The sequence below is a fragment of the Vigna unguiculata genome, chromosome 6 (genome assembly GCF_004118075.2).
Source record: "Vigna unguiculata cultivar IT97K-499-35 chromosome 6, ASM411807v1, whole genome shotgun sequence".
NCBI lineage: Eukaryota > Viridiplantae > Streptophyta > Magnoliopsida > Fabales > Fabaceae > Vigna > Vigna unguiculata.
Genome location: NC_040284.1, coordinates 4,445,319 through 4,455,077, shown reverse-complemented (window position 1 = coordinate 4,455,077; position 9,759 = coordinate 4,445,319).

Below are 9,759 nucleotides of genomic sequence, written 5' to 3'. Positions count from 1 at the left end.
TTAGGGAATTTCAAACATAATGATAATAAAAAACATGGATGAAGGATTAGTAAACTTCCTTTCTAAACATGCTTAGTCTTCTTAAGCATGTGCCTCCTTCCTTGGTTGGGGTCAATCCTTCATCATCCTCCCCTCCTTGGAGAGAATTTGTCCACAAATTCTTTAAGCCTTTGTAGATGGAGCTTGACTTGATTTAGGGTAGGATTTGCGCCTCCCTTTTATGAGCTCTTGTTCCATCCTTTCTAAGAGTATTACTCCTAGATTTGGTTAGGCCATCCCTCTTTTCTAGATCACTCTTCCTCTTTTGCTTGTGCTTTGGGGCTTCTTTTTTGGCTTGGGAAGAGAAAGAAGGGTGATACACATCTTGCTTTGGAAAACTTTTTTTGTAGGAAAGTAACACCTTAGTGAAAGCTTGCCCCTTTTCTTTTTCTTCTTTATCTTTTCTTACTATATTCTATCCTTATTAACTTCTTGAGGTGATAGAGGTAGTAAAGTGTTCTTTTTCCCATTTTTGAAGAAAATGTATTGGTTGGTATGACCCTCATGTAAAGTTTGTTTATCAAATTGACATGGCCTACCTAGTAAGATATGTGTGACTTCCATGGGAACAACATCACATGAGACCTCATCTTTGTAGCTTCCTATAAGAAGTTAATTAGGACTTGTTTATTAACATCTATTTCTCCCTCTTTACTTATCCAAGCAAGTTTGTAGGGCTTAGCATGAGGAATGGTCTCTAAGCTAAACTTTTCCACCAACCTTGTGCTAGCTACATTGGTACTACTTCCTCCATCAATAATTAAAGAGCAAATCTATTTATTAATTTTGCATCTAGATTGAAAAATGTTTTCTCTTTGAGTTGGCTCAAGCTCACTTTGATCTTGATCTATCATGCATTTTAATAACATAGGATCTTTCTCACAAATTTTAGTTTTACTAGAGGAAGAAGATTCTTTTGAAAGAGAATAGGGAGATGAGTGTTCACTCTCAACATCATTACTCTTCTTTAAGATCATGGTCCTCTTTGTTGGGCAATTTAAAGCAATGTGATTATTACTCAAACATTTAAAACATTTAATGGAACTTGATCTTGGAGAAGTGGAATGGTTAATGTGATCACTTAGGGACTTACTTTTACTTGGTGGTTCTTGGTGAGAGTTAGAAGGGAATTTATCATGTTTCTTTTTATCATTTCCCTTCCATGAGTGACTAAGTAATGGTTGGGTGAGTAATTCTTCTTTGCCCTTCTTTTTCTTTTCAATTGAATTTCATTCCCAAAGGCAAGTGTGAAAACATTTTCAACAATGGAGTACTTGTTGGCAAAAGAAAATACAAGTCTAATGCTGAAGCAAGATTTTGATGATGATAAAAGAAGCCTAAAAGTCATCTGGAAGTCAATTTGAAGAACATGTATTTTAATGTTTAAAGCTATCTTGTAAATAGTAATTAGATTAGTTAGAATCAACATGCAAAGATCAAAAATCTGATATTTCTCGAAAAATCAATGTGATAATCGATTATCACTTAGAATAATCGATTATCCTGAGCTGAGTCAATTTTTTCAGGAAAGCACTGGAATAATCGATTATCACCTCTGATAATCGATTATCTGCTCAAAACTTTGTTTTCAGAAAATGCACTGGAATAATCGATTATCACTAGTGATAATCGATTATCCTTGTCAGTTTGACCGCGGCTGTTCAGTTTTTGACTTAATTTTTGGAACCCCTATTTAAGGAACATCAGAGTTACTTCGAACTTACCTTTTTGAGAAGCTAGAGTGCTAGTGTTGTGACTACAAAGAGAGTTATCTAAGTTTCTTAAAAGAAGCTTTGAAAAACCCTAGTATGGGTAGAGCGATAACTTTTCCTAAGAGGTATTCTAGGAGATTGAGTGTTGCTGTTGTTGCTAGGAAAGCTAAGACCAAGGTTCTCTGTGTGATTCAGAGAAAGGTGTTCATCTCTTGTCTATTTAAGAGAGGTGTTTTCTTTCCTTACTCTTTTATTATCTGTTTATAATCTGATATTTGTTAGTGATTTAGTTAATCTCTTTAGTTGAAGAGATTAACAACTGGACGTAGGATCTTTTGATTTGAACCAGTATAAATACTCTTGTTCAATCTTCTTCTCTATCTCTTTATTTCATCTATTATTGTGTTTAAAGAAATTAATATTTAATTTAAAAAATTTTGGAAAAATTTTAAAATATTAATTTTATTACTTAAAACCAATTCACCCCTTCTTGGTTTTTGTCCAAACGCTTAAACATTCCGCTGCGCGATACCAACAGTACTCATACAACTATACTTTGTCTTGTATGTCTCTCTTAAGACCACTTACAAATCTTTTTATTTTCTCTTTGTTAGTTTCTTTTATTTCAACCCTACGTATTTGAGACTCTAATTCCTTAAAGTACTCACTCACACTCATAGGACCTTGGTGAAGCCTTTAGACCTTCAAAAGAAGTTCCTTCCTATAAGAGGGAGGAATAAGTATAACGCGCATAAGAGTTTTAATGTCCATCCAAGAAGCCGTGGGTGGCCCTTGGTCATAATTCTTACAAACTTTATGCCACCAAGTATTGGCATTACTCCAAAAGTCCTAAAACTACTAGATCAACTTGTGCTTGATCATTTACATGATTTTCATTGAAAATTTTCTCAACTTTAGCTTCCCATTCAAGGAAGATTTTTTTATTACTTCCACCATAGAACTTAGGAATCTTTGGAGTTTTCTTCTTTTATGATGGGTTGCGCCTAGAAAGCCCTCTTTTCCTAGACTCTCTTTCTTGCTCTCTAGCTTCAAGCCTTTGAATGTGCTCTTGGATTCTTATGTCACTTTGCTCCTTGTCTTTTTTCAATTGTTCAAAGGACTCCTTCCTAGACAACTTCAAATCCCAAAGCAATCTCATCAATGTATTGTTTTTGTTTGGAGTAGGTGCATTTGATGAACTTGCCATGATTCCTACAACAAAACACTTAAAGCCGAGACAAAATAAATGGATTAGGGGTTTGACAACATGAAAATCGAGACCAATTCTAACCCAAAATGCAACCCAAGTGTTTAGATCACACTCCCAAAGTAACAAGGCAAGGGTAGCACTCAAAATCCATCAAAGGAGTGAATAAAACACTTTTAAAAACTTGTTCAAAACCATTCAATTGCAAGACAAGTGGCTCGGCCACAACACCCCAAGAGTTTCAAGAAAAGAAAACTACTAAGACAAAATAAAGAACACCTGGTGACAAGCAAGAAAAGCACAAAAACAAGGAAAGCGAAACTCTAAGATGGGAAAATTATGTGACAAAACTTTAACAAGACAAAAACAAGAAAAACACATGTTTAAAGACTCTATGGAAAATACTTGACATGCACTACCAAGTCTCAAGTTATGCATACACCAAGAAAGTTCATAACCAAGTTAAAGCATGGAACTAATTAGCCAATATCACCCAATTCTCAAGTATGAAAAACTAGTAGCATAACACCTAGTGCAAAACACACTTTTAGTTAAGCAAGGAGCACGATTGCTCTCGATTTTTAGGCAAAAATTGGTGCAAAATTTTCTTCTTTCCACAATTAGTTTCATAAAATGGTGAGAAAGAGTTTTAGGTGGCTTGGACACTTAGTTCCTCAAGTTTTAGGCCAAAATCAATTTCATGGAGCATACATAAAGCAAGACATAAAGTGAATGCAAGATTCAAATACTTGGAAAAACAAGAACAAGAAAACTTCAAGTTAACATATGACATATGACTCAAGCAAAAGTTAGGCACATTTAAAGACTCAACATGACATACACAAAGACACAAACATGTAGCTATCATGCATTTTAAACTCATGGATTTGAGGCTCACTAACTAAGTATCCAAAGACATGTTATCCAACCACATTTAGGAGCTTAAAGAGGTGCAAAACTCGTAGCCAAACTGCCACAACATAACTTGAAAATGTTGATTCACGTATTCTTGGCAAATCTGACCTTTAGTTACTAATTTGATCATAACTTTCTCCACAGAATTCCAATGCATTGGTTCTTTCTTTTTTCTAGAAAGTAGACTCAAAGAGATTTCTTTTGACACCAAAAACGTAATTTTTGGACCATTGAGCTGGTGCAGTTTAATGTTTTAAAATCGTCATGTTTTCTACCAGCACTGTTTTTGTGTGTCATGGAAGTAGATTTGAACCATTCCAAGATAGCTACAACAAGACAAGGTTAGCACATGAAAAACACCATATTCAAGATAACCAGGCTGTGATACCAAATGATGAAGGATTATCTTGTTCCTTTTTAAGATTATTAAATATGGTGTGAGTTGATTAAGAAAGCTAAGTGAAATCCCCACTGGACATTAAGATAACATGCTATCTAGATGTGAAGGTTCCTTTCATATAGCTCAAGAGAAGAAGATGATGGATTTATTCAAAACAAAAAGGAAATAAAATGAACATAAACTATAGAAAATTGAGAATAATTGAAGGAAGAAGAAAGCATAAAATGTAAAGGAAAGGAATGCTAAAAATGTGAGAAGCACGCCACTACACGGCTAGGCTAGAAGCCATATCAACCTTGAAGATGAATGGATGTGTTCTGCCACTTGCTATGCAAGATAAGGCTTAAAAGTATTCATTCCCTAAGGAGGAAACTCTCACAAATGGTTGAGACACAAGAGTGTTTTTACTTCAAAATGTTCAACCCTTTTACATGTCTAGGAGCACCCCTTATATAGAAGAGTTTAGGGGCCTCTATGAAAATAAAAGATACCTAAGGATTTCTCTACAAAAACCTAACCCTAGCTTGTACAAACTAGGTCAAGTAGGGTTACAAAAATGAGAGACAAAAGAGCTAAATATGGTGTGTGCAAGGCTAATTTTGTTCTAGCACTAAAGGAGACAATGAAGGTGTCTCATATGTCTCCAAAAAGTGGCCCAAGTGTGCTAAAAACAAAGGAGACCAAAGGTACATATGTATACTTGCTTTATGCCTTTTACTTTATGCGTTTTGCCTTTTCTCCATATCATCTCCTCTTCTCCACTAGGGTTGTGCTACATCATCCACCATAATTAACCTTACTTAAACCTACAAAACACATGAATTAGGATTAGCATGTTGGCTTAAGTCAAGTCAACTCTAGTCAACAAGTGAAACCTAGTCAAAGGTCAACAAGTCAACTAAGCTTGATTCAACTAAGTCAACTTAGGAAATTTCAAACATAATGACAACAAAAAACATGGATAAAGGATTAGTAAACTTCCTTTCTAAACATACTTAGTCTTCTTAAGCATATGCCTCCATCCTTGGTTAGGGTCAATCCTTCATCACATTAACAATTCTCCCGTCATCCACCCTATTCTCTTTCTAAAGCGAATGCACAATCTCCTCAGATCTTCAATTGAACAAAATCCTCAATTCTTAATGAAACCCTAAACCCAATTTTGACCAATTTCTAACCCTAAACCCATCTAATTAAAATTAAAAAGGGCACTACAGTAAAATAACGACCACGTTATTCAATAGTGCACCACATCATAGTAAGAGTCCACGCTAGACACTGTTTTGTTAACTGTTTTGACGGAGTTAAGGAAAAGGACCGAATTGAACGGAATTTGCGAAATTTAGGACCAAATTGAAAAGAAATCCTAAAATAGGACCAAATGACTATTTAAGCATATATATATATATATATATATATATATATATATATATATATATATATATATATTCATTTAATTTCTAAACATCAAACTTGAAAGATTAGGATATTTACATGATGTAGTATGACTCAAGCATAAATTGGACCTTAAAGAGTTACGTGATAAGTTTAGTATAAGTGAATTGAGACTCAATTCAAAATCTACTCTTATATAACATATTGTATTGTACTTTTATTTTTGTGTATATAAATAATTTGAATGATAAATTTATTATACTTTATTTATTAGATTATTTGGAACTTGAATTAGTTTTTTAAATCTTTTTGTTATCTTCTAAAGTTAAGTTGATAACCAAAAACTATAAATATTCTTATTGAAAATTTATCTGGTTGATAAAAGATAAATTAGTCTAATCTCCGGAGCAGGTGCAAGCTTTGATTTGTCAGAAAACGGAAAAGTCTACCTGTAGATACTCTAACACTTAAGTCAATAAGGAGTATTTTGCAAGTATGAGAGTTAAAAATGAGTATCAAATTAGATTACTCTTTGTGATTTGGGGTATTTATAGGGGTGTTAATATTTCATCTTTCACTGATTTTACGAGTGTTAATATTTCATATAAATCTCACACCTAGATCTCATGCTTATTGGGCCATTTTGGGCCTAGCAATAATAATATATTTTTGGGTTGAGTATGTACATAAGCCTCTTATAACAAAATATTATGTGAGGAAATTTATGAAGAGTAACAGTGTAAGTGTCACATCACAAAGTTAACCGTCACACTTAACTCTATAAGGTCTCCATTGAAAACTTTTAAAATTTTAAAGACACAACAGAGGAAAAAATTTATTAGAAACTCAATTGAAAGTTTTCAAATTTATTAGTGATTCAAGACATAATTATGCCTAAAATAAATATTATTAAAATGAAATTTTATCTCATAAAAAGTTCAATTGCCTTATCCAAACATGAAAATTGAAATGTAAGATATTTTAATTTTTTTATCCAAACAAGTTATTTAGAAAATGAAGGGAATTTAATTGCAAACAATTCAAATACAATGAATTTTAATTTCTTTGCATTGTTGAAATTATTCATCCAAACACAAGGCAAAGGTTAAATCCTTGAGGGTTTCTATCAAATTGTACATATATACTAACCAATTAAACCCAACCCTCAAGCTAAAGGCCTCTTCACATCCCTTGATGCATCAATACCTGCATCATCCTTTGCTCATACCACATTAGTGATCATAGCAAAAAATAATAATAAAACAAAAGACAAACAAGAACACAAGCAGGGTAAGCTAATTGAATAAAATGATACAAATGCATTATAAATATTCCATATGCATATAATTTTCCAAATTCAAAATATATAGTGAATCCACACAACATGTCATATTATGAACCAACTCTTCTAGACTCAATATTATTTAGATATGTGCTTTTATGTTAGACTAGTGAAGTCATGCACATGTGATGATATAACCTACTCTACCGAGCTGCTCAACCAAGCTGCCACTCATAGGTTAATCTCTTTCACAGTCATAAGAATAATTGAACCATCCTTGTGAAAGAACCTCCTGCCACTCTAACAACCTAACCATTCTCCTCTACGTGAGTATGAATAGCTAGTAAAGTTCATGATAGCTTCACAAAATGGAACAGTCCTAATTGTCAAAGCACACCCTAGTGAAAACACATTACCAATGGGATTTCCTCCCTGGGAAATACCCTAAAAAGGTTCAAAACATAACTTTATCATATACATTCTTTACCTCATTTTCATATTCACATATCAGTAGTTCCATCTCAAACATATACATACACAAAGTACATAAAAAATGTGAAAATCCTTTATGTAACCACAAACTTCAAAACAAATATTGTACCGATCAAAATGAAGATTCACGTGTCCAGGATTAGTTGTCAAAATTTCAGCTCGATCCAATGGTTAATGAAGTGGGGATCTTCATTTTACCAAGAGAACGCATACTAGAAAGTTGGGTGGTGCTTGATGCCCAACCCTTGGAACACACTGACTTCTAGTGTCTGGCAGTCCAAAAGTGGCGCCCGACAACACCAAATCAGTGACCTAGCGCCCAACGGCATTATAATGGTGCTCGTTGTAACATCCTAGGCAGATATTATTAATTTAATAAAAGAAAATAATATTTTAAATAAATCGGCATTAAATATTCTTCCCAAAGCGCGGGAAAGTTAAAACATTATTATTCGTGCGCAATTCAAATTCATACTTTAACCTTAAACATTACAAAATCCAAAGTTCCAAAACCATAATTAAACCGATTACAAAATATATAAAATGGTCTTTAAAACATTTCCCAAGCTAGCCCTTCTCTGGCTCTATGCATCATCACCGTCACTTGCAACATTATCTGCTCCCATGTAACAAGTTACACGATCATCGCTAAACACAAGCAAAAAGGGTGAGCTCAGTATAATTACACTTGCATAGAGAATTTTATCGTCAACCCCTCACCCAAAGCATTTTAACTTATCCTAAAACTCCTTATGAGAACTTTTACCCTTATGCACAAGCAATCATGGCTTTCCACCATGTTCATCTAGATTTTACACACTTTGACAATGACCTTAAGATGACACATGTTGCCATGAGCCTACCACTCGTGGTCTAACCCCTACGAGCCTACCACTCATAGACTAACACGCGTGGAAATATCACGTTACTAACCACCATTCGTAACAACCAAGTGGAACTAACCAATACGAACCACCATCTGTATTCTCACACAGGATTCCCAACATCACCGGCCTACCACCCGTAAGTGACAATCAAGTGGAGCTAGTCCATACGAATAAGCATCTGTATTCTCACACAGGATTCCCAACATCATTGGCCTACCACCCGTGAGTGACAATCAAGAGGAGCTAACCAATACGAGCCTCCCACTCGTATGCTCACACAAGATTTCCAACGTCACCGGACTACTACCCGTGATCGCCACGTGTTTACATCCATTACGACTCACCACTCGTAAATGGGTCCCAGCATGTCTTATACCCAAAGTCATTACCACAAGTCGTGTAAAACTCTCAATATCATCAACCTAACCTATATAAGATGAATACATACTCAACCTTGGTCTTAGGGATTCCATATGCTTCCACGAACCTGTTCGCTCGTGGTCCAACTCTACGAACCTCCCCGCTCGTAGTCCAACTCTACGAACCTCTTCATGCGTAGTCCAACTCTACAAACTTCCCCATTCGGAGTCCAACTCGTGTGAACACCTGCTGAACCTCCCCGCTCATAGCAGCCTCAAGTGTGAGCACGGAACATACGAACCTCCCTGCTTGTATCCCCACACAGGAATACATCCAATACGAAGCTCCCTGTCTATATTAATCATGTGTTTCTAACTCCATTACGAACCCTCCTGCTCGTAATTTATCCAACCATATCTAGACAAGATCAACAAAATAAACCATGCAAAACGCATCACAAAAGCCCCCTGCCCATGCACTACCGCCTAGTGCAACCTAAGTGCCGCTAGGCAAAATTATGTTGCAAACCAACTAATGGTCCCAGCTCACTGTCAAGCGCCACATGCTACAAGGCCTCCCTGGTGTTTCTTATCGCTTGACGGTCTACTATGAGTCGCCAGGCGCTATACTAGTGGCGTGACAATTGTTAGTTTATCACCCTCAAGGCAGGTTTTAACACCTCAAACAGTTAAGTTACACATCCAAAACTCAAAATATGATCTCAACTTGACTTAACAATGCACTCCCAAATCTCATATGCAACTATCATGTATATGTACACATGCATTCACAAATAAGAGCATGCCAATGCTCAAACCGTACAATATTAATCATGTTTTTTAGGAACACAAACCAGGAACCAATAATGCCATCGAACTCATGCAATGTCATAGAAGTACCTCAAACAATTCCTAGAATTATTCCCTTTAACCCAATCTCTCATGTCAACCCAAGCTTTAACATCAACACAACGCATTAGTCTCTCGATGGTTGACTTAGGCCCATTTTATCTTGACATTTTATGCATTAGAGTTACTCCCAAAACCAGAATTCATGTTGAGCATGGAACT